Below are 26050 nucleotides of genomic sequence, written 5' to 3' on the forward strand. Positions count from 1 at the left end.
TGCACCATGGACATGGCATGGAACTGAATGTGTTTGACACACGTGTTTGCTACCATTCCTTATTCCATTTCATGCATTACAATGAGCCCATCCTCCGATTTCTACCTCCACCAACCTCCACTGTAGTCTTCCTACGCATTTCTCTGGTTCAGAGTATCTGTATTCATCTCTTGATTTCAAGGATGAGAAGCTGAAGAGGCTGGTGGAGCAGGATGAAGACTATGACTGGAGTCTCATTGCAGATAAATTCAAGGCAAACAAACATTGTGTAACACCAGTGGAGGCTTGTGGAGGTAGAAATCGGAGGACAGGCTCATAGTAATACATGGAATGGAATGAGGAAAGGTATCAAACACAACATTCCATGCATTACAATGAGCCCGTCCTCTCCGCCTACCTCCACCAGCCTGCCCTGTGTGACACAGTTCACAGGCAAACTGTCTTTTAATAAATAAACAGCTGCATAATATTATATTATACAGAAACACTAGCAACTAATATCTAACATAGACATGCATAGACAGTCTGTTTGACTGTCATAAAGCTTGGAAATATTAAGTTGTCGTCCTAGGCTGGTTATTTGGTCACAATCTGCGCGTGCGTGTGTGTAACGTAGAAGACTCCGACTCACGTTCTACCATTTTCTTTACGTTTCTCTCCTCCGACAGAGGTCCGACATCCAGTGTCAGCAATCGTGGCAGAAGGTTCTGAACCCAGAGCTGGTGAAGGGAACGTGGACCAAGGAAGAGGACCATAGGGTGAAGACACACATCAACATCGACTTTCTTTCACTCTTCACGTCTGTCTACTCAATGTTCATCAGCCACATACTACTCAAGGGCGGGTTTCCTCCGGACACACTAACGTTCTTTTTAAACCAAGTCTAGGACTAGAATCACACTTCCGATGGAGAACTCTCCCATAGATACAGCAATGAAATTATTCTGAAGATGCTTGTTTTTAAGCAGGCGTAGGCATAGGCCCGTGGAGGCTGGTGGAGGTAGAAATCGGGAGAACCGTCTCACGTGTTTGATACCGTGCCTCCTTCCATCCCATGCATTACGACGAGCCCATCCTCCACCAGCCTACCCCCTGGTATAGGCTTAATCTAGGCCCAGATCAAACAAAAACAGCCCTGTTAACCTTTGTGTTCTCCTCCACTCCCAGGTCACCGAGTTGGTCCAGAAGTACGGCACCAGGAGCTGGTCCGTCATTGCCAAACAACTCCACGGGCGGAACGGCAGGCAGTGTCGGGAGCGCTGGCACTACCACCTGAACCCCGAGGTGAAGAAGTCCTGCTGGACCCACGACGAGGACATGATCTTCTACGAAGCCCACAAACGCCTCGGGAACCGCTGGGTGGAGATCGCCAAGCTGCTGCCTGGCAGGTAGGGGCAGGGTTCAGGTTTACACCAGGTAGGGGCAGGGTTCAGGTAGGGGCAGGGTTCAGGTTTACACCAGGCGAAAGTACCCCCAAAATAAGTCAGGGCCCCCCGCCAACATGAGAATTTAAATATCAAGTTGCACCCCCCCCCCCTGATCTATGGTGTGTGTGTGTCTCTGTGTGTGTGTCTGTCTGTATGTGTGTCGGTGTGTGTCTCTCTATGTCTGTCTCCCGTGTGTGTGTCTGTCTGTCTGTCTGTCTGTCTCTCTCTCGTGTGTGTGTGTGTGTGTGTGTGTGTGTGTGTGTGTGTGGTCCCACATCCTCAGGTACCGCTCACCACTACAGATCCCCAGGCAGAACCTTAGATCGAAACAGACGCCTACGAACAGAGATTAACACTAGAACAGCCGTGCCTTTTTACCTACTAAAAATGGTAAATGGACTGCGCCTTTATCCAAAGCGCTTTACAACGGCCTCTCATTCACCCATTCACACACAAATTCACACACCAATGGCGGCAAGCTACCATACCTCTAAAAGAGCTCCCACTTTACAATGCTCAAGCTGCTATTTACACACAACGACCACTAGTTGTCCGCTTGTACATTAGCCTGCTTCCGACACAGAAAAACTGCAAAATAGCTTTATATTAGCTTATCCTGATGTGTTTTGAAAATGTAAGGATACTGGGTGGTAGAACGCACATATCTTGGAAAAGTCATGAAAGGAGGGTCCAGAAATTTGATCGAGTGCAAAGATATAAACATTTTCTTAGGTACAGGATTTTCCCACCCTACCAGAATTTCCCACTTTTCCGGTTCCGGTCATAGGTTCTGCCCTTTCCGGCCATAGGTAGCGCTATGATTCGCTATGATTCGCGATGCCAACGATGACAAGACCCGTTAGTAGATCTGAAACTGTGTGTTGTGTGTGTGTTTCGCGCGCATCGCGCATGCGCGCGTGTGTGCCCGCGCGTGTGACCAACGTGTCACAGTGTGTGTGTTCAAGTGGTATCTTTGTAATCATGACACGGTAGACATTTCTAAGAATGTATTTCACTATTTATAAATTTTCCATAGTTTGCTTACATTTGCGTACATAAGGTTCAGAGATAGGAAATGTTAGAATAGGTATAGCATAGCATAGAGTACAGCACAGTGTTTTAGTTGTATAGTATAGTATAGTGGATAGTGTACATAGCCTTTATTTATGTAAACCAGCTCTTTTCCCTTCTTGTTTTTAGTTTTTTTTTCCTAGCACCAGGGGAGCCCCCCCTCCCAAATTTCGTTGTTTGGTACCTGTACTATATCAATGACAATAAAGACCATTCATTCATTCATTCATTCATACAGTGGTGGTATAAATCATCTTTAGCCTTTAATTCGTAATCAACAACCCTTCTGTTGTGATACCGGGATCACCATAGAGAGGTAGAAATCGGAGAACGGGCTCATTGTATACATGGAAATCATGTAATCTACGAATTACAATGAAAAATAATCTTCTTTATTTTTGGGTAATAAACTAGTGGTATTTCAGGCAATCCCCACAAGTCTCTGTGACAGATAGGTAACAGGTGGATTCCCTTGTCTAAAATGGCTCGGCCTATCTCTGGGCTGGTTGACTACAAGTCCCGCCCCCAGACCCGCCGGAAGCGAAGTTCCAAGCTGTTGAGCTGCCTTTCTTGACGCATCGCTCGAACAACGTTTGCAACTCAAGATAATCTTGCTGAAATATAATCCTAGGTATGGTATATTGGTGACTAAATTGATGTTACATATCTAGCTGTGTGCAATCGTGTCGAATCAGCCATCACGTAATCGCCCCATCGAGTATGACAACGGGCGGTTAAGGGTTAACATACATGCGCCAACTGATATTTTTCAAAAACAAAAAACATGGCCGACAACTCTCGGCTCGAGTTATGTTAAAAGTGTTCTGCACATTAACACTTGGTTTGGAGTGTGTGGTCACCATAGATGTGCACGTAAGTGGTCTATATATATATATATATATATATATATATATATATATATATATATTTAAAATAAGTTATAAAGTTGAAATGATATTTATACGTAATGTGTGTGTTGTGTTGAGGAGTCGCCTATGCGTCCCAATACCAATAGTAGTTTGAGAAAAGCATGCCCAGCTTCAGCCAGCTCTGTCTCAAAACGTATAAATGTCACAGCTTAGAAAGTCACACCGTAGTAATCCTGGGAACCAGATGTACATCTGTATGTTTTGTGTACCTTAAAAGTTGTCGAAAATGGGTTTGAAATGGAAATTCCCAACTGCCAAGTGTGGAGTTTTGAACATTCCACCATTTGTGTGAAGTACAGAAACATGTCATCCATCCCAATGCTAATCTCACAACATTCCAGGACCCTCTTGTTGGGTTTGAAATTCCATTGCTATTGTTCAACTGTTCAACTGTCATCTTTCCTGTTTGTTATCAGAGTAATAACTCACTTTCCTGTTTCTTATCATACATAAACCTGCACCGCATACACCAGCTGGGTCATATTTTTGGCATAAGATGTAGGAGAAGTAGCAAGCACACTAATTATTGTCATGTTCATGATTACAGGTGAATGTGAATAAGATGACCACAAACAGCAACTCTGCTGCCATCCTTAAAGGTAGGCCCAGGGGTGAAAGTGGGTTTCTTACAGGAACTATAGGCTACTACCCCAACCTTCATCGTTTCATATAGTTCTCCTCCTGCCCCCAGCTTCATGCATCCCTGAACACACACATCGTGGTGTTGGTGTCGAAATTAGAAACACTTTAGGGCTGCCAAGTTTCACCAAAAGTTTGGAGTGAGAGTTTTTGGTGGTGGAGCGACCCAAAACTGTGCACGTTTTGGTAGCGGCGGCCCCTCTCTCCCACACAATTATTTGTGCTAGTTTCCTGCAATTTTAAACCAGCACAAGAAATGAAAATAATTGGAACATTTGATAAAACAAGAGAAATTCAGATAATATATCTTAAGTCTTAATAAACAAATACAGTAGTGTTACGCTTGCCTGGCTCTTGACAAGGTGACAAAAAGGGAGACGACACATGGATAACAATAATAGGAGATTTATTAAAGAATATATTGTTAAATAGAAATAATGATAAAGAAAATAGTAACGACAACCAAAAACGGCTGCTGGTCGACAAGGAAGAGAGCGAGTCCATCAATTTGACCCCCTCTTAAAGTTCCTGGGACAATTAGGATGATCACCCCCACCTGTGCCCATCTGGAACCAAGAGAGACGGTCAACAGGACAACAGATGTATAGCGCCCACTATTGGTTCAAGTGTGGATCGTCACAGTAGCCTACAGAGTCTAAAACTAAATTGGGCCTCATCAAGTGAACTCAACCCCTTGGTCAGCAGCAGAAAGACCCTTGGTCATCATCTTATATACAGTGCATTGCTCATAGATGGCTATCATGTTATACAGTACATACCAGGGTTTTTCCTGGGTCAGAATCAAGCCTTGGAGGTTGATGTTGTGCTTGCGCAGTGCTCCCAAATTTTATTTGAGGGACCCCCAATTGTTGTATTTGTATTGTAAATTGTAATTATTATTAATAATAATAATAATAATAATACGATGCAATTTGAAAGTACCAGTAGGCTACCAGATACGTATGCACATATTTTGCTACCAGGGTTGCCAGATGGAATTGACAATTTCCAGCCCAACCAGTCTAAAAGCTGTCGAATCCACCCGTCCAGTGTGACCAAAAGTAGCCCAATCTGGCAACACGGCTTGCTTATGGAGGTATATAGTGGACTAAATTCAAATGTTAATGCAATTTGAGATTGCATTTGCATGTTCCACTTTTGCATGCATTCTTTCAGACAATATTCAAATTCAAATGCAATTCTAATGAGCGGATGTGTTTCCTAGAACATATAAATGCAATTGCTAATCACATTATTGCATTACAATTTGAATATTGACTCAAATAACGCAGGCAAAAGTGGCAAATGAATATGCTATTTTGGGATTGCATAGTAATTTTCACATTAGAATGAACATTTGAATTTTGTCAGCTACAAAGCGGATGTGTTTACTAGAACATGTAAATGCAATTGCGTATCACATTATTGCATTACAATTTGAATATTGACTCAATTAACGCAGGCAAAAGTGGCAAATGAATATGCTATTTTGGGATTGCATAGTAATTTTCACATTTGAATGAACTTTTGAATTTTGTCAGCTACAAAGCAGCGCATGACTTTGAAAATTAAATGTCAAATGGCTTTGCATTATCATTTTAATATTGACAGCGAATGTGCACATCAGGTACATGAAAATGAAAATCATTAGAATTGCATTTGAATTTGAATATTGTCTGAAAGAATGCATGCAAAAGTGGAACATGCAAATGCAATCTCAAATTGCATTAACATTTGAATAAAGTCCACTATATGCTTCCATACAGCGCGACTGTAATCCTGGTCGGACTGTCTCAGTGCCCAGTGCTGCCCACCCAACCACGTCGCGTCGGGTCTACTGTAAAGCGGGTTAACATGTCCTTTTCAAAGGTATTAAAATAGACGCAAGGAAACATAACGTCAACCATGTGTTTCCTTGTTGGAAATTATGGATCGTGAATCGTGATTGCTTCTGCACTCTGCAGCAATCGGATTTTGATTGACAGGCAGCTGCATCTCTTCCCCCAACGGCGTTCCGGCACAGAAAGTCTTGCCGGAACGCAGCACCGGACCGTTCCGGCCCACTTTCACCTATGGGTAGGCCAAAATGCTGATGTAGTCTGACACTGCATTGGGTCAGATGTGAGACATTGCTTTCATTTGATGTCTAACTCTATTACTAAAAATCATTTAGAATTAGAAGAGTGGCGTTGGTATCTCAACTGTTTGTCTATACATCTAAATCCGAGTGTGAGCTATTGGTATTTTGTGCAGATGTTGTGGCCTATGTTGATGTGTGGTCCAGAAGCAAAACGGAGAATTACTCCAAGTCCATCATCCAGCAGCTGTGCGAAAACAAAAAACCTAAAAATGTTTAACCTAATTATAGTAGATAAGCCACATTGCTTAACTTAACACAGTAACTTATATACACATATTTCACAATATATTGTTCACAATATATAAGGCAAGAGACCTGTGTTCACACATTCAAAAGCCTCTCTTTTTAATTGTTGTCTGTGAGCGGATAGTTCCTATTATATCAATTCTCATCTAGATCTGTCTCAAACTATGCCATGTTGGGTCCTTGAACTTGAGGGAATGAAGTCTTGAAAGTCCTTGAAAGGTGCTTGAATTTGATGTTTCAGAAGGTGTGGGAACCCTGTTTAAACCCCTACATACCATTTACTGACGTTTTTTAAATATAATGATACTCTTGTCCTTCACACTGTGACCTTCCTTCTACAATTGCAGGTGACAAAAAGATTAAATAAGCGAGTCACCCATGTGGTCTTTCAATACGGCCATCCAGCCACATGGGATAAAGCCCAGAAGACTGGTGTGAGGCTTGTATCTGTTCTCTGGGTGGCCAGGTAAACCTTGGCTTTTTCTGCCCTGTTAAGTGCAACATTGTGGTAATGACAACAATGGAGTTTAACATTGGTATTTCGTTTGTCAGCATGCCCAGTTGGTGACTTGTTATTTCCTTGCAATACTTATACCGGCCAGAAGATGTCACTGACAGTTAAAAGAAGAAAAAAACTTTTCGGAGAGAATAAATGTTTTTTATTTACTTCATATTTCCATCGTATGCAGATGTAAAGATGACGGTGAACATGTGGATGAAGAGCCGTATCCTGCCTTCAACGATGAAGCCAATCCTGCGCTCAAGAGAAGGGCAGTAAGTGATGTGTAACATTCTTAAGACAAAAACAATGACAGCGCAGGGTTAGACATTAACGGTTGCCCGATTGCCCGGGGCAAGTAAAACATTTGCTGTGTTTGTTTACGCAACAGCAACGACGCTGCTGGATCCTGGATCTGTGTATCGGTGTGCAGGAAGAACAACGGACGGCGCAGGCGCCAGACCAGACTAGATGATTGTGGAGTGAAGATATTATTAAAGCGTACGCACTGATCGACAGACAGGTGGACAGGGGGTACGCTTTAATAATATCTTCACAATCATCTAGTCTGGTCTGGCACCTGCGCCGTCCTGTTCTTCCTGCATTACCAGGATCCAGCAGCGTCGTTGCTGTCGCGCAAACAAACCCGGCAAATGTTTTACTTGCCCCGGGCAATCGGGCAACCGTTAATGTCGAACCCTGCCGGGTAATACAGAAGTAGTCTTTAGGCCTATGAAAAGACATTAGACACTGGTGATAAAGGTGGAATCATTGTCAACTAGTTGTGTGTTTGGCAAAAAAAAAAAACGACATGGTTGTGTGAAGTCAAAAGTCAAAGCTTGTCTTTATAAGTTTGATTATATTCCAAACATAACATTGTTTTTTTGTTTGTTCCAGCATCGTTCTATGCAGCCAAAAGACTACCCCGTGCTGACCCCCGAAAATGACACACGCATGAAGAAAAAACTGGACAAGATGATGAAAGAGCTTCATCCAGTGCCGTCGTCACCTTTTTGTAAGACACCTCTGTTCATCTGAAGAATACTATAGTTGGCGTCTAAAAGAGCTTTGTGCTTGAAGGTGGTTTCATTTGAACATGTTCTGTGTTCACAGTTACAGATGTGTCCACTTTCATCATTGATCACGAGAATGGAATAGTCTACAGCCCTCTGCTGAAATGGTCTGACACCATGGCACAGCGACTGAAAGAGATGAGAGAGGAAAGGGAGAACCTTTCTCCCACAGGTATATCTTATATATATCACCAATTGCTTGACCCGAGGGTTACAATTGAACCTGATATTTACAGTTATGATAATGTATAACAAGTGCAAGGACAGTTATGACACACACTCTAAACATTCTGCTGCCACCAATATGATTCTAGCAAGATCTTTTACATTTTAGCAGACACTTTTATACAAAGCAACTTACAATTAGAGATTTCAGAGACAGTCTCCCTGGAGTAACTTAGGGTAAGTGCCTTACTCAAGGGCACACTAGTGGTGGTGTTCCCAGGTGGGATTTGAACTCATGACCCTCTGATCACCAGTCCAACTCACTATCCACTAGACCACCACTACCCCCAAAATGTGTTTCTGCCCCAGTTTCGAACATGATAACCACTACGCTATGGAAACGCTATAGAATTGTATGTGCTTCAGCTGAGAAATCTGTTTGCTTGCTGTGACTCTAATCAATGCATTCTCTCAGCTTCAGAGATGGCAGAGTCCAGATTATCACCTGAACTCGAGCCTTCTCTTGGGAATACACCATCACACATCTCCCAGCTGGGTAAGGACTTGGGAATCCTTTGTTGATTCTCTGCTTTGGATTGTTCTTGGTCTAATCTGTAATACTTACCTAATGGGAGATGAGTTTGATGATTGATTAAAATGACTGGTTAGAATTAACCTATATTACTTCACTTATTCTCATATTTTGTCCATGCAGATACGGATTCTGATGACCCATATGTTGGTGCTCAGCCTTGCTCAAAGAGGAAAGATGGAAAGAAGCAACAAGAAGACACTAGTGACAACTGACAAAGCAAAAGGATTACCATCAGTCAACAAAAAACATACAGTGCAGTCCCCCATAGAAAGTAAATCAACCACAAATAAAGATGCTTGTAGTATTTCTGCATCTCTGTCCGCACGGTCCTTTGCTCTCTCAAAAGGATTACCATCAGTCAACAAAAAACATACAGTGCAGTCCCCCATAGAAAGTAAATCAACCACAAATAAAGATGCTTGTAGTATTTCTGCATCTCTGTCCGCACGGTCCTTTGCTCTCTCAAGGGGCTCAGTGAATGCTTCTTCCTGTCCCAATGAAGATGATGGAGCGTTTGAGGACTACTTTTCTCCAGTTAACAACCCACAAAGGCCTCTTTTGCTCAACTTGCCCTCAAAGACTAAGGTTCAGATCCTCTTTGAACCCAGCCCTGGGAAGAGAAAGAGGGGCAAGAGTGAAACCACAGGGCCTATGTGGGCCCCTGCCAAGAGAAAAAACATTAAGTGTGAAGGAGACCTCCTGGGAGTCCAACAGAAACAAGGAATTGCCTTGTGATCCTGCCAAACAGAGAGCATTGTCAACACATATCCCACACCTCTCAAAATGCAGTTTAACAGAAGCCAGTAAAGCTTTAGATCAGCAGGAAAGTCCAAATGTCCTACCTCATCACAATGAAAATGATGTGAATTACTATCAGACAACTGGACTGTAAACGGCAGAAACAACACGGACCCCCAGTAATCAGTGGATGTGATGTGTAATTGTTAATTCCTTATGGCCGTTTAGAGCTTCTGTGTTTCGCCCTCTGTTTTTACTGTCCTTCCGAGTAGGTAAACATGTTTTGTTGTTCTGCTTTTAGCTTTTTTAGTATCCGTATGTCACATAACGTTAAAGGCCTAATGTTATTGGTGTCAGCATTGGGGTCCATTCAATTTCATTCAATTTAGGCAGTTCACTGAAATTCCAGTTCTTAAATGTTCCTCATTGAAAAGGATAGAGGACATTTGGAATTGGAATTGCAGTTTACTTCCTGAATTGACTAATTTTAATTGAATTGACCCCAGCCCTGATTGGTGTGAACCTCATGAAGAAAGGATGCTGCAGCACTAGATGTAAAAACAATGTTGCACTGATATATTTAAAAGATCTATGTGTTTTATGATATCGAATTGTGAAAAAGAGAGAGAGAGAGAGAGAGAGAGAAAGAGAGAAGGAAAAGACAGTGTTATGGTTTATTCTTTTTATATGGTTTCAGATGAAATGATATGAGGCTGAAATGTACAATTACAGAGATGTTTTTCATTATTGGGAAAACCTATTTTTATAGCTATAATAGGTATAATAACGTCATGTTTTATTTACCTGCTATGTTATATGATATCACCTTGTGTTTTTGTACCGTCACAAAATGTATGTGCCATTCTTTTTCTACAAAAAAAAAAGAAGTTTTATTTTCAATACTGCTTCTGTAATTCGCTGTCTCAGATATTAAAACAAGAGGAGAAAATAACTAAGTAAAAGCAGTGAGGCCTTAAAGACTGAAGTAATGTTACTACTCTGACTGACCATCCCCTCTACTCTGCAGTCAGCCCCAACACCCAGCCCGTCTCTGTTGTCTCTGACTCAATGACTACTACATTCCAAAGAATTGGATCAAATAAATGTTTGAATAAGATTTTGTCTTTCAAGTAGTTTTTTTGTTCAGATAACTGACTTTAAATAGGTTCAGAGCAGGGGAGGCAGACATGGAGGTCGACGTCGGAGGACGGGCTCATTGTAATACATGTATATCTAATGGAATAAGGAATGGTTGGTATCATGATTCCATCCCTTATTTCATTCCATGCATTACAATGAGCTCGTCCTCCGATGTCAACTTCCACTAGCCTGACGTCTGTGCGTCATTGTAACACATATTGAACACGAGGGGGCAGTGTTGTATACATTGTAGTGTATATAACTTGACCTCAAACAGCCCCAAATCCATCTGTGTTCTGTGAACGACATTATAGTGGAAGATGGCCCACCTGCCTCGGGTGTATGTATATAAGGAATTCTATAGCGCCCACGTTAAACTTGTCTTATTTAGAAATACTATGGATAAAGGAACCACACATTTGATCAAAAATAAACATTTAATCCTCTCAATGTATTATGTGTTGTTAAGTGTTTGTAATTCTTCTAATATCCTAATTATCCTGATAGACTACTACTGCACTACTACCACTGTACTCAGCAGCACTTCTAGGATACAAATCAAGTGAGTTTCAACCATGAGGGGTGTCATACCAAGTGTTGTTGTCCCTTACTGTGCCCAAACAGTTCAAAGTGTCTCTTCTAAACTGCGTAGGTAAACATTGTCCAAGGCTAAACTGTACTTCTGAACTCACAGATCATGGTCCACACTTGTGAGTTGTAGAAGATTAAAATAATATTTACATTCATCTATCTCCTTAGACCTACCCTAGGAGGACGAACTGCACTCCAATACATTCCATGACGCGTTCGGCCGAGGTGGGCTCTCTGCCATTAGGCCTACGTTATATAATGTCCTGCATTCCCTCCATCTAGTTTATTTTGCAATCGCACTTATTATTTTCTTCAATAGCCTATACAACTAGTTCTTTGGATAAAAAGCAAGGTATAATTACACAAAACAACACAAGGTAAGTTTCTCCCGTTATTCTCAAATTGTCAATTTCTAAGGCTTGTTAAGACTGAACTTCGGGTGGGGATGGCGTGGTGACGAAAGACTTTGTAGTATACACTTTGTTGTCAGCGCAGGTGTTTCCTTAAGAATGTTGGGGTTAAAAACGCCACTGTTCCTCATCTGGATTAAATTGTCCTGCAATTACTCCGTTCATAGTCTCATGTTCTCCTTAGTCCTATTATAATGACTATGCCTGTTCATCTGCAATCAATTAATGGATGATTAAATGGGAATAAGACATAGATTCTCCTGGTTGGCCCCAAGAACAAAAGTGATATATTCTCAAAAAGGCTAATCTGGCCCATCAGATTAAATCAGAAGTAACAAGCTTTGCTTCGGTGTAGTTTTAGACTGACATAAATTTTGAACGCCACATAAATAGAGTGACCAAGACAGTGTTCTTACACGTGAGAAATATAGCCACGGTACGTTCGTTTTTAACCCAGCAGTAATAATAGTTCGTTTTTAACCCAGCAGTAATAATAATAGTTCGTATTTAACCCAGCAGTAATAATAATAATAGTTCGTTTTTAACCCAGCAGTAATAATAATAATAATAGTTCGTTTTTAACCCAGCAGTAATAATAATAATAGTTCGTTTTTAACCCAGCAGTAATAATAATAGTTCGTTTTTAACGCAGCAGTAGGCTATGCCGAGAGGCTAATTCATGCTTTTATATCAAGCAGACTTTATTATTGGAATGCTCTTTTTACTGGCCTTCCTAAAAAGACATGTGAGAAGCTACAGCTGGTTCAGAACTCTGCAGCTAGACTCTTGATGAAAACAAGGAAGAGAGAGCATAACCCCTGTAGGCTACTGGCTGCACTGCACTGGCTCCCTGTGTCTTTTACAGTATTTGACTTGTTTTTAAGGCTCTTAATGGCTTAGCACCCCCATACATCCTAGAGTCCTTGGTGTCCTATGTCCCCTCATAAGCCCTCTGGTCCTCTGAGGCAGGTCTTTAAACGTGCCGAAGGTTCCCCAAAAGAAAACTGGGGAAGCTGCCATCATCCATTACACACTAAAATTGTGGAACCCACTGCCAAAAGCTATTAGAGAGGTGGACTCAGTAGACATTTTTGATTATTAAGTGTGCTTGCAGTAGCAAGCAACACTTATTAGTATTGTACATACAGTATATATTATTCTTTTTCTTCAATATTATTATAGCTAAATTTGCCCCGGCTACTCGTCCCACAGTTTTGGCACTAGGTAGACATGAGAGGTGTCAAAACGTGCGGCTCGTTCCAACTCGCGTTCGGGCGGGGTCAAGCGTCTAGTTTTATTGTCTTTTCTTTTTATTAGAAGTTGCTCTATTTGTTATTGTGATATGGTTGTATTGAACTGTCAAAGCACTTTGAGCTGCATAGTGTGAATGAAAGGTGCCATACGCATAAAGTAAGTAGGTAGCAGGGGAGTGAAAATATAAGGGTGGTGGCTATGGGCAGCGCTAAATGGACAGACATTGTATATGGACCTACAGTAAATACAAATATGACATAAAACATTCAAACACACCCCCGGAATATAAACAATTCAGAAAAAAAACAGTGTTGTAACTTTTGATCGGGTGTGCAAGACGCACATTTATGTGAGGTGACATTCATATCACCTCATTTATATGAAGGAATTGACCTACGTTTTAACCCTCTCTACTTTGTGTGTTTCTCATTGCAGATGGATCTGAGGCTGTTGCTGATAGCAACGTTACTAGTAATCCTTTGTTCCTGCAGTGCACAACAGGGTAAGGGTCGCACCGTTCACTCACACAGTTGTGAATTAGAATTGTACAAACATCACATCACATTTGAATCACAAACATCTTCTGTTTTGGCGGCTAACCTGCATGTTCTGGCCCTCATCACTCCTGTGGTAACTCATTTGATGAAATTCATTATTGTATGCTGAATGTCCTCGTTTTATGATGTCATTATATATATATATATTTTTTTTGTGTATTCAGGAAAAAAATATTTGTGTATTTTCAGAGAGAAGTGATTGCATCAAGGCCAATGCACGGTCATGTGGAGAGTGTATCCAGTTGGCAGAGAGGTGTGCATGGTGTACAGATGCTGTAAGCGGAAAAGCTAAGTTATCAGAGGAGAAACCTTAGACAGACTCATCTGGCTGGAAGCAACGCGTGTGTGGGGGAAGTGTGTGTGTGTGTGTGTAGATGTAAGTAAAGCCTCTTTCCCACATAGTTCCCTGTAATTTCCATGGAATCCTAAACTGTGCCAACCGGGCATTTTCGCCGTTCACACATGAGCCAAATGCCGGTAGTTTCCTGTGTTGCTCCCTTTCACACATGTCTGCAATTCCCTGGTTGCGTGATCTACTTGAATCATTGCATTCAACATGCATACATGCCTTCAACTGGATGCAGAACTGCGTGGGACTGCCATGTACCATATATATATCTGCCTTATCATATCTCCGTTTTATATAGAAAAATATGATGATAAATACATTTGGGATGGAGGTATGATATGTGGTGTGTGGCGGTCTCGCGCGCCTGTCTCCTTCCAGCGAGTCAACTCGTATTACCAGTGCAAGAGTTCGCTCGCCAACTAAAGCACTTGATTACCATTGATATAAACATATTATACTCTCCATAGGCTACATTAGAACTTGGCATCCTTTGAAAAAAAATGGTGGGATGTAAGGATCTTGTAACTTCGCAAGTTCTTATGCACTCTGCCCTTCTAGGTGGCACGATGTCAGCTGTGGACAGCTGTGAAAGGAGACTGACCAGACAATGTTCAGGCTTCCATTCAGTCATACAGCGACCCGGGTAATTTCAGGGTAATTTCCTGAGCGGATTTCCCTGGTCAGCCGCATTCAGACATACGTCGACCCTGGAAATTGCATGGAATCAACTGGGAAGGCTTGTATGTGTGAAAGGGGCTTATGTCGATTTAAGTCGTTGTTGTTGTTGTTGTCGTCTGTGTCCTGCAGAACTTGGTCGGCCCGCTGTCGGCCCGCTGCGATGAGCTGGCGTTCCTGATCAAAAAGGGCTGCGATGAGGCCAAGATCGAGAACCCCCGCGGCCATACCACCATAGACAAAGACAAGCCCTTCACCAACCGCAAGAAGGACGTGGCCGAGAAGCTCAGCCCAGAACAGATCACTCAGATTCAGCCTCAGAAGCTCACGCTGACCCTCAGATCTGGTAAAGCCCTGACAGACTCCTGTCCACCTGAGTCCCCCTCCCTACCAGTTAGGTTTACATTCAATTACATGTTTAAAGTACATATATAGCTGCCTCAGCCATTTGAGTACAACAATACATTTATATTAGATTCAACCTTTTTGTCATGGCACAGAGTATAACAAAATTTATTTTTTGATCTAGGCACAGGGTCAACCATAGTCAGCGCCCCTGGAGCAATTAGGGGTTCAATTAAGTGCCTTGCAATTAAGTGTCTTGCTCCAAGGGCACAACAGCAGTGGTAGACACCTTAGATATGATGCCAACAACCCTCCAGTCACCAGCTCACATGCAACTCCCTCCTGAGGCAAGGATCGAACCAACGAACTTCCGATTGCTATCCAGTACCTCTAGCCTCTAAGCTAACTGCCGCCCCAATACACACATATTGTCATAAAGTACTTTAATTTCAGCATTCAATATGGTCCCTGGTCCCACCTTTCCCAGAGTTAATCCGTCCCTCAGTACTGTGCTCCAAAATCCTGGTACAGGATTCAAGTGTGAAAGCACTAGGCTGGGACAAATACCTGGACCCATTGCAGCTCTCCAGGACCAGGATTGGGTATCACTGCTCTAGTGAATTCCTTACATTTTTCCAGTCTCAACCAGTGTTATTATCTCCCCACTAGGCGCGCCCCAGACGTTCAACCTGAAGTTCAAGCGTGCGGAGGACTACCCCGTCGACCTGTACTACCTGATGGACCTGTCCTCCTCCACGAAGGACGATCTGGAGAACATCAAGAACCTGGGAACTGACCTCATGAGGGAGATGCAGGAGATCACATCAGACTTCAGGATCGGTGAGAAGAAGAAGAGGGATTACATTTGATATCAAAACCCCCAGAGGCAGGTTTCTCTGGCCACAGATGAAGTCTCCTGGTGCCTCATTTATAAAACTCTGCAGAGAATCCACACGAAATGTGTGTGTTCATGCAAATGGGGAAATGTACATAACAACTTGCGTACGCCTGCCAGTGAGCAATTTATTTGTATAAATCCCAAATGAACTTGGAATTGGCTACCCATGCACAAGCCCAAGACGCCACCTAGTTCACTCTCGCAATTACCCATAAATGGTTAAAGAAGCACTCTTACTTAATACCGATATGCCTATAAATGTCCTTGATAATTCCTATGTAGGCTATGTCTGTGCAAAAATGTCAGAGCTGTAGGAGATTTCTCAGAATGTGAGATTGAGACGTTGTGGGGGAGGACGATTAGCGCTGGCATGACAAACAAAAGGACATTTATGTCGTGGCAACATGTAGGAGCAGCTGTCATTGCTGCCAGCTCTGCATCACTTCAGGCATGGAGCTTCAAGCGGAGCCATCCAATCAAACTTAATGTATAAACATTTTTAATTAAACAACGTAAGTGTCCTGACTGAACCAGTAATAAAAAAATATAACCTATTGTTTACCATGGCAGGCTTCGGCTCGATCGTGAAGAATCCGTGCACGAGCAACGAGAACTGCCCCAGCTCCTTCAGCTACAAGAACGTCCAGAAGCTGACCAAGAAATACCACAAGTTCAACGACCTGGTCAGCAAGCAGCAGATCTCTGGCAACCTGGACTCTCCTGAGGGGGGCTTCGATGCCATCATGCAGGTGGCTGTCTGTAGGGTGAGTGGGGAACATGGAGGGCTAGTAGTATTTCAAGCAGGATTCAAATTCGGAGGTGGGGGCGACTCTTGGGGGTCCCAGTCAGGGGAGGCTGGTGGAGGTGGAAAACGGAGGACAGGCTCATTGTAACAAGTGTAATGGAATGAGGAATGGTATCAAACACCATTCAAATTAGTTAACATTTGGTTAAGGTCAGCTTTAGGTTTTGACTTAGTCAGGCTTTTAATGGGATGCTGGTCAGAGAAGTCATTTTAATCTCTCCCTTGGAAGTGTTGTTTCTCTAACCCACTGCCCCCCCCCCCCCCCCCCCCCCAGGGCCGCATCGGCTGGAGGAACGCGACCCGTCTGCTGGTGTTCTCCACGGACGCTGGCTTCCACTTCGCTGGAGACGGAAAGCTGTCGTTCTGCCCAACGACGGGAAGTGTCGCATGAAGAACAACATGTACACAATGAGTCACTCACTACAACGTACGTGTTTCCTGTCTCAAAAAATGACCCTGTTCACTGTTTTATTTTTTATTTCACCTTTAAGTATCCAGGTTAAACCCGGACTAACCATTGACATTTGGAGCTGGAGATCTGTGTTTTTACGTTCTTTTTTCTTTTTCATCTTTTTAACTGGCAGGACCATTCCTCCATCGCCCATTTGGGCCAGAAACTGAGCGACAACAACATTCAGACCATCTTTGCTGTCACTGAAGAATTACAGCCTGTTTACAAAGTAAGGAGTGTGTGTGTGTCTTCACTGCTAATCAGATTCAGATTGGGCTAATTCTGCTTATGTAACCTAAAGCACTGATCAATCTGATTGATGTTTGATGTTATCCCTCTGTAGGAACTGAAGAATCTCATCCCCAAGTCTGCTGTGGGAACCCTGTCCTCCAACTCCAGCAACATCATCAAGCTCATTAATGATGCTTACAATGTGAGTACAAAACTATAGGCATATTTGGCTATTAGAAAACCACTCTTAATTCAGAGTATTATTGTTATTCAATGCCCTTTTGCATAGACTAGGGTAGTTGCACTAAACTCATGAGGCAAACTTTATATATTTTAAAAAGTAAAGAATCTTTGGGTCAATGCAATTACTACCGAAATCTGAAGACAGGCTCATTGTAATGCATGGAATGGAATTGTGTGTTTAATTCCATTCCATGCATTACAATGACTTGTAATGGACAATGTCCTCTGATTTCTGCCTCCACTGCCTTCCACCTGTTCTGATTTGGGAGGATTGTTTTAACGGTATTCTCTCTTTGCTGTATTAGTCCCTGTCGTCTGAGGTGATTCTGGAGAACAGCAAGCTGCCGTGGGGCGTGTGGATCACATACAAGTCCATCTGCAAGAATGGTGTCACGGCAACAGGGGAGAATGGAAGGAAGTGTTCTAACATCTCCATCGGAGACGAGGTAAGTCAGAGAACCCACAGGGCAGGGGTCACGTTATACATCCTCTCTTGGGAAGTTATACCGACATAGCGTTCTGAGTAGAGTATGTGAATGCAATGTCCATTGACAATGAAAGAATAACTGGACTTCACCATCTTCTTTGTTATTCATCAATGGCTCTCTTTGTGGTGTGTTTGGAACCAGGAAGTGTCGTCTCACTGAACAGTTCTTCATCTTCATGTCCTTCTCCAGGTGTCTTTTGACATCTCCATCGAGTCTCAGAAGTGTCTGTCTAAAGACAAGCCTGTGGTCCTGAAGATCAAGCCCCTGGGCTTCACAGAGGAGGTGGAGATAGTCCTCAACTTCATTTGTGAATGTGATTGTCACAAAGACGGGGAAGCTAACAGTGAGATCTGTCACAACGGCAACGGGACCTTCGACTGTGGAGACTGCAGGTAACTAACAAGATACTGACAGCTGTTTCACTTCATGTTTTTGGACCCCTTCTTTTGAGTCTCAGTTGATTTTAGCAGTGACATCTTTTTGAGACTTTGAGCGTTTGCTTGGGTCTGGAGTGTAAGATGTGCAGGGTTTGCTAAATGAACCCAGGTCTGATTGGAATTAGGGATATGGTATTGAAACTAGACTATAAGCTATTGGAACTAGCTTACACTGATGAGCCAAACCATTATGACCACCTGCCTAATATGCTGTTGGTTTTATGTCTAATATGCTGTTGGTGTTATGCCTAATATGCTGTTGGTATTATGGCTAATATGCTGTTGGTATTATGTCTAATATGCTGTTGGTATTATGGCTAATATGCTGTTGGTATTATGGCTAATATGCTGTTGGTATTATGGCTAATATGCTGTTGGTATTATGGCTAATATGCTGTTGGTATTATGCCTAATATGCTGTTGGTATTATGGCTAATATGCTGTTGGTATTATGGCTAATATGATGTTGGTATTATGTCTAATATGATGTTGGTATTATGTCTAATATGCTGTTGGTATTATGGCTAATATGCTGTTGGTATTATGGCTAATATGCTGTTGGTATTATGGCTAATATGCTGTTGGTATTATGCCTAATATGCTGTTGGTATTATGTCTAATATGCTGTTGGTATTATGGCTAATATGCTGTTGGTATTATGGCTAATATGCTGTTGGTATTATGGCTAATATGATGTTGGTATTATGTCTAATATGATGTTTTATGGCTAATATGCTGTTGGTATTATGGCTAATATGCTGTTGGTATTATGGCTAATATGATGTTGGTATTATGGCTAATATGCTGTTGGTATTATGTCTAATATGCTGTTGGTATTATGGCTAATATGCTGTTGGTATTATGGCTAATATGCTGTTGGTATTATGGCTAATATGCTGTTGGTATTATGGCTAATATGCTGTTTTATGGCTAATATGCTGTTGGTATTATGGCTAATATGCTGTTGTATGGCTAATATGCTGTTGGTATTATGGCTAATATGCTGTTTTATGGCTAATATGCTGTTGGTATTATGTCTAATATGATGTTGGTATTATGTCTAATATGATGTTGGTATTATGGCTAATATGCTGTTGGTATTATGGCTAATATGCTGTTTTATGGCTAATATGCTGTTGGTATTATGGCTAATATGATGTTGGTATTATGCCTAATATGCTGTTGGTATTATGGCTAATATGCTGTTGGTATTATGGCTAATATGCTGTTTTATGGCTAATATGCTGTTGGTATTATGGCTAATATGCGGTTTTATGGCTAATATTATGTTGGTATTATGTCTAATATGATGTTGGTATTATGGCTAATATGCTGTTGGTATTGTGTCTAATATGCTGTTGGTATTATGGCTAATATGCTGTTGGTATTATGTCTAATATGCTGTTGGTATTATGGCTAATATGCTGTTTTATGTCTAATATGATGTTGGTATTATGGCTAATATGCTGTTGGTATTATGGCTAATATGCTGTTTTATGTCTAATATGCTGTTGGTATTATGTCTAATATGCTGTTGGTATTATGTCTAATATGCTCGCACATCTATGAACCATGGGCACCCAACACCCTGTCGCCATTTGTGGTTTGTCCCTCCCTGTTGGTAGGTACTCACCACTGAGCACCCCACAACCCCACAAGAGATGCTCTGACCCAGTCATCACCCAGCCATAACAATTTGGCCCATGTCAAAGTCACTCAGGTCTTTTTTCTCCTGCATCCAACACATCAACTTCAAGAACTGACTGTTCACTTGCTGCTTAATATATCACACCCCTTGACAGGTGCCATGGTAACAAGATAACTAACTAAGAATAACAATGTTATTCACTTCACCTGTCAGTGGTCATAATGTTTTGGCTCATCGGCTATTGGAACATGCCTATATGCTATTGGAACTAGCCAATACGCTATTGGAACTAGCCTATATGCTAACAGCCCATGTGTCTTGTTGTGTCTCAGGTGCAATGAAGGGCGTATTGGAAGGTTGTGTGAGTGCAGCACAGACGAGGTGAGGACCGATGACCTGGTCGCCAACTGTCGTAGGGACAACGGCACGGACATCTGCAGCAACAACGGAGACTGTGTGTGTGGGACCTGTGAGTGCAAGAAGAGACCCCAGAACCCAGAGGAACGCTACAGCGGAAAGTACTGCCAGTGTGACAACTTCAACTGTGACCGCTCCAACAACAAACTCTGTGGAGGTGAGGGAGGCCGTTGTGTGTGTGTGTGTGTGTGTGTGTGTGTGTGTGTGTGTGTGTGTGGATTGAGTTGTGCAGCACTGAAACCCCATCCCTCTCTCTCTCCTCTCTCTCTCCTCTACCACCAGGCCACGGGCGCTGTGAGTGCCGGGTGTGTGTCTGCGATATCAACTACACAGGCAGTGCCTGCGACTGTTCCCTGGACATCACCACCTGCCTGGCATCCAACCAGCAGATTTGGGCAACTGCGAGTGTAGTAGATGCAGGTGCACCAACCCCAAGTTCCAGGGCCCCACCTGTGAGATCTGCCCCACCTGCCCGGGGGTCTGCGCCCAGAACAAGTGAGTCTGAGAGCAGGATGTCTGTTACCCATAGGGCAGGGAAGAGAGGGGGGGATGAGAGGGTACCCACAGCTGGGGAAATCTTGATTGATCATGGGAGGGTGTGTTGTCTACAATAAGACAGTTGGGGATCTTTGGATTGAATGTCCTGCTGCACTCAAGTGGCAATGTCATCTCTGAACAGTGGAGGCTGGTGGAGGTAGAAATCAGAAGAGGGGCTTATTGTAATGCATGGGGAATGGTAATTCTACCTCCACCAGCCTCCCCAGTCTTTGAACTAGTTGATGTGGTTCGTATGGGATCAAGGAAGGACTAAGTTCTGAAACCATCATTTAACAGCTATATAGTATATAAAAAATAACAGGTAAATATAAATAGGCCTACATGATTGCATCGGAGTAAGACTGTGTGCGGCTTTCTTCTTGTTTGGGCTATGGTTAGACACGAGTAGCTCCCACTCCCACGTGTTGCATATTAGGATAATAATAAAAATAAATAATAATAATGAATAGAAGAAGAAGAAAAAATAAATAAATACTAATTATAATAATTCTACTTATAATAATAGGATAACACACTTTATTTATATAGCACCATAACAAACAAAACAAAACAAAAGTAGAAAAACAGTAAAACACAACATTAAAAAGAATAGTAGCATCAGTATCAGTTAAAGGCTAGTCTATAAACATGAGTTTTAAGAAGAGATTTAAAAGAGAATACTGACCTTGCTAGCCTGATATCCTCATAGATGTCTGTCTGGTAATTTTCCATAACCTTAATAGCTATAAATATCCTCCTGTGTCTGCAGTGAGAGTTTATTTTATTTTATTAACTGTTGCTCAAGCTTCTAACCTGACATAATACTACATTAAATTAAAATACAATTAAATAACAAACTGTCAGAAACCAAGAAACAATAAAAGAATTCTCAGAGGCAGAGTTGTCCACCCAACATAAACACATGCACATGTACACGCACACACACACACACGCACACACGCACGCACGCACGCACGCATGCACGCTGAATGATGTTTTTCCTTCCTACAGAGTGAGAGGGTCTTATTATATTGGTCTTAACACTGAAGCGTTATCTAGTATGCTGAATATCAGTATGGCTGTTATGACTTCAAATGTCTTGTTGTGTAGTAAAGAAGCATAATGGAACGGTACAGTACGTAAGGGGAGCTTCAATGAGAAGCCAAATACTGTGGAGGCTTTACTAGCGCATCTTTTTCTTTTTCTTTTTCTTTTTCTGAGTGGGGTAGTCCACTCATATTTTTTTATTTTATTGGACAGATATTATGAGCATCCATTCCTCATACGTCTCCTCTGTCCTGTTCTCCCTAACGTCCTCCACAGGGAGTGTGTTCAGTGCCGAGCCTTCGAGGCGGGTGAGAAGAAGGACACGTGTGAGAGAGACTGCAGCTACTTCAACATGATCAGAGTGAAGGACAGAGACAAGCTGCCCCAGCCCGGGGAGCAGAGCTACCCCCTCACACACTGCAAGGAGAGGGACGCCAACGACTGCTGGTTCTACTACGCCTACGCCGTCAAGAAGGACACAGAGAAGGAGGTGCACGTGGTCGAGACTCTGGGTGAGTTGGGCCTTCTGGGGGGAAAAATATCTTTGACTGCTGGGTGAGTGGCCCCTCTGAGGGCAAAACGGTTCTCTGAAGATGGGGGAGACATCTTACTATGGGATATGCACCCTTGCGCACCCTATTCGCTGAAACCCTATTCAATCACACCTGGAACATGGCAGCATGGCTGACCCCTCCCCAGCCTTATAAAGGCTACAGCAACGCACTGCCATTTCATTCTGTGAACCACCCCTTCACGAGCCTGGAAAAGAGTGGCAACCTGGTGAGATGTAGGGACTGTGGTCATCCCTTTGAGGTATACTGCCACCATATCAACATAAGAGTATTTACAGTGTGTGTTTACAATTTGTTTTATTTCCCTGTCTCAAGTCAATCAAAAAGACTATATATTGACAAGATGTATACAATTATTTCTCTGTGCTCTGTGTGTAACAGAATGCCCCACTCGTTCAAGCTGGCCACCATGGTGGTAAATGAAGAAGAGGAATGCAAATTGAGACACGGTATGTACGGCATTTCATATCACAGCATACCCATATCATGCAGTCAAACGTTGGTGTGTTTGATCCAGTAAATTATGGTGGAGTTTTGCATTGAATACCAGTGTGCATTTCAATGCACAATGTTATGAACAAACAGGTATTTTCTCTAGGGAATTCATCTTAACCCACCAATGTGATTTGTCACGTGATGTGGAGTGTCTCTAACCCAGTGATCCTCACTCCTGGTCCTGAAGAGCCATAGGACTGCAGGCTTTTAGCCCAGCTCAGCACTGACACACCTGACTCAGCTAATCACGGTTTTGAAGATCAGTTGATTAGTTCAGGTGTGACACCAGGCTGGGACAACAACCTGGACCCACTGCAGCTCTCCAGGACCAGGACTGGGTATCACTGCTCTAGACAAATACTTTTTATAGTACCCATGGCAACTGTTTTCTCACCCTCGTTCTCCTTGTGTCCACCAGGACAAGAACCCGATGTACAGTCCCAACAGTGCCAACCAATCAACAACAAGCCAGCTAGCTAACAGATTATTCCTTGCCTTATTTAGAGATGTGACAGCGCTATTTTGGTTGGTTGGAGACTTGTTCCCAGTTTCACCACCAGCTGTTGTCACATATTTTATTGTTTTGTGTTTGTGATTGGTTTAAACCCAACTAAGTGTGCCAGCTGATTCAATATCAATAATCTATATAAATGAAATATATATAAAATGGTCTGCAAAGGAACTGCTTAGGCACTAAACACCTTTGATTAGGAACCTGCTTAAGTACTTGTTTAAGTATTTAGAAATACTATGGGTAAAGGAACCACACATTATATCTAAATAAACATTGAATCCTCTCAATGTATTATGTGTTTTTAAAGGTTTGTAATTCTTCTAATATCCTAACTGATGAATATGAACTATTGCTGAAAACCTTAGATGCCGACATCGGATGCGTTACTGAAACGTGGGCTCATGATAACATACCTGATGAATCGCTGTCAGTAAAGGACTACCAACTCTTTAGAAGAGACAGGATAAATGGAAAAAGTGGAGGGGGCGTGGCTGTGTACTGTCATGAGAGACTGCAGGCAAAAAGGAGAAAGGATCTGGAGAGCGATGACACTGAATGTGTGTGGGTCCAACTACAACCGCGTCGGACCCCCAGCAGTGTCTCAACTATCATTGTGGGGAATCTCTATCACCCCCCCTGGGCAAATAAAAAACCTTACCAGGACAGAACTCTGGAGTATTTAATAAACACTATAGACGCAATTAAAGCGTCTTCTCCCCATATGGGACTATATTTATGTGGAGATTTTAATAAACTACCCACAAAAATGTTAACCTCCTCCCACCCTGATATTCGGCAGATAGTTAAACGTCAGACCCGAGGGCAGGCCACCCTAGACTTGATTTTTACGAACATGGCTAACCTCTATAGCCCTCCAACCACCCTTGCCCCCCTGGGTTCCAGCGACCACAAGTGGTGTTGAGCCCAATAAACACAACAGGTGAAGCGAAGGAGGGGCCGGTTAGTGACGAAAGAAAGAAAAGAGGCTCTTGCAACATGCATAGCTATGACTGACTGGTCTGCTGTTTACGAGGTTGAGGATATCACCGCCAAGGCAGCAAGTTTTAACAACTATATCCAGACAGCGATGGACATATGCATGCAGGGCTGCCAAGTTTCACCAAAAGTTTGGAGTGAGATTTTTTGGTGGTGGAGCGACCCAAAACTGTGCACAAAACTGGGCAGCGGCCCCTCTCTCCCACCCAATTATTTGTGCTAGTTTCCTGCAATTTTACATGTTGTTCATAATAAACCAGCACAAGAAATGAAAATAATAAATAATAACATTTTATAAAACAAGACAAAAATTCAGACAATATATCATACTTATGAAATCTTAATGAACAAATACAGTAGCCTACAGACTCTAAAAGAAAATTGGGCCCCATCAACAGGACTCAGCCCCTTGGTCAGCAGCAGAAAGACCCGTGGTCATCATCTTATATACAGTGCATTGCTCATAGATGGCTATCATGTTATACAGTACATACCAGGGTTTTTCCTGGGTCAGAATGAGGGCTTGGTGGGTGAGGGACCCCCAATTGTTGTATTTGTATTGTAAATTGTAATTATTAATTATAATAATTATTATTAATGTACCTGGTTATGTTACAGTAGAGAAACAAAAAACAGTTACCAAAACTGAGTATTTACTAGCTAAGATTGGCAAAAGATTGGCGTGGTGCAACCGAAATTAGTAAACAACTAGTTTGAAACTAACTAGTAACAACTAGGGGTTTAGTAACTACTAAATGCCTGCATTTAGTAATGACTTACGCCATATTGGTGCAACCCAGTCTAGTAGGCTACCAGATACAATGTTGTAATGTATGCACATATTTTGCTACCACGGTTGCCAGATGGAATTGACAATGTCCAGCCCAACCGGTCTAAAAGCTGCCGAATCCACCCGTCCAGTGTGACCAAAAGTAGCCCAATCTGGCAACCCTGCTTGCTACGTTCTTGCAGCTCGCGTGAACACAGGTTCTTCCATCAGCGCTCGCCTGCCGCTCCGATTGCAGACTCAAGTTAACGCGCGTGCAGAAAGATGCCACGAAAGTCATGTCCGGTAGCTTTCTTTCAAGGAATTTCCAAAATAAAAGTCCCGTAAAAAAAAAAAAAAGTTGTTATTTCTCGCCGTGAGAAATAGAGATGCGGCGTGAGAGCGTGAGAACTGGTTGAAATGCGTGAGTCTCACGGTGATTGCGTGAGACTTGGCAGCCCTGTATGCATGCCTGTGAGACAGAAAAAAATAACAACCGCGGACAAACCGTGGATGAGTAGGGCGTTGTTTTAGTCCATGACTTGGCAAATAAGTTGTTCAGCGCTTCTGCAACTGTGTTTTCTTCAACTCCCTGTATTGTAATTCTTGCATCGGGTGATTTAGTTCGTCCTAGCCTTTATTTATAAAGTCCCACCACTGCT

The 26050-nt window shown here is 42.5% G+C and overlaps 1 pseudogene across 1 annotated transcript; it reads left to right on the forward strand.

The window, feature by feature from the left end:
* Positions 1-11449: 11449 nt before the first annotated feature.
* Positions 11450-23913, forward strand: LOC308151418 (integrin beta-1-like; annotated as a pseudogene). Its single transcript, XR_013938005.1, has 16 exons — positions 11450-11630; positions 13353-13419; positions 13664-13749; positions 14631-14844; positions 15513-15683; positions 16312-16505; positions 16821-16970; positions 17131-17226; positions 17341-17430; positions 17777-17917; positions 18149-18351; positions 20377-20618; positions 20744-20956; positions 22322-22557; positions 22999-23066; positions 23531-23913. The product of XR_013938005.1 is annotated as an integrin beta-1-like (transcript).
* The last annotated feature ends 2137 nt before the right edge of the window (positions 23914-26050 follow it).

Source organism: Nansenia antarctica (assembly GCF_963989245.1).
Source record: "Nansenia antarctica genome assembly, chromosome: 2".
NCBI classification, from domain to species: Eukaryota; Metazoa; Chordata; class Actinopteri; order Argentiniformes; family Microstomatidae; genus Nansenia; species Nansenia antarctica.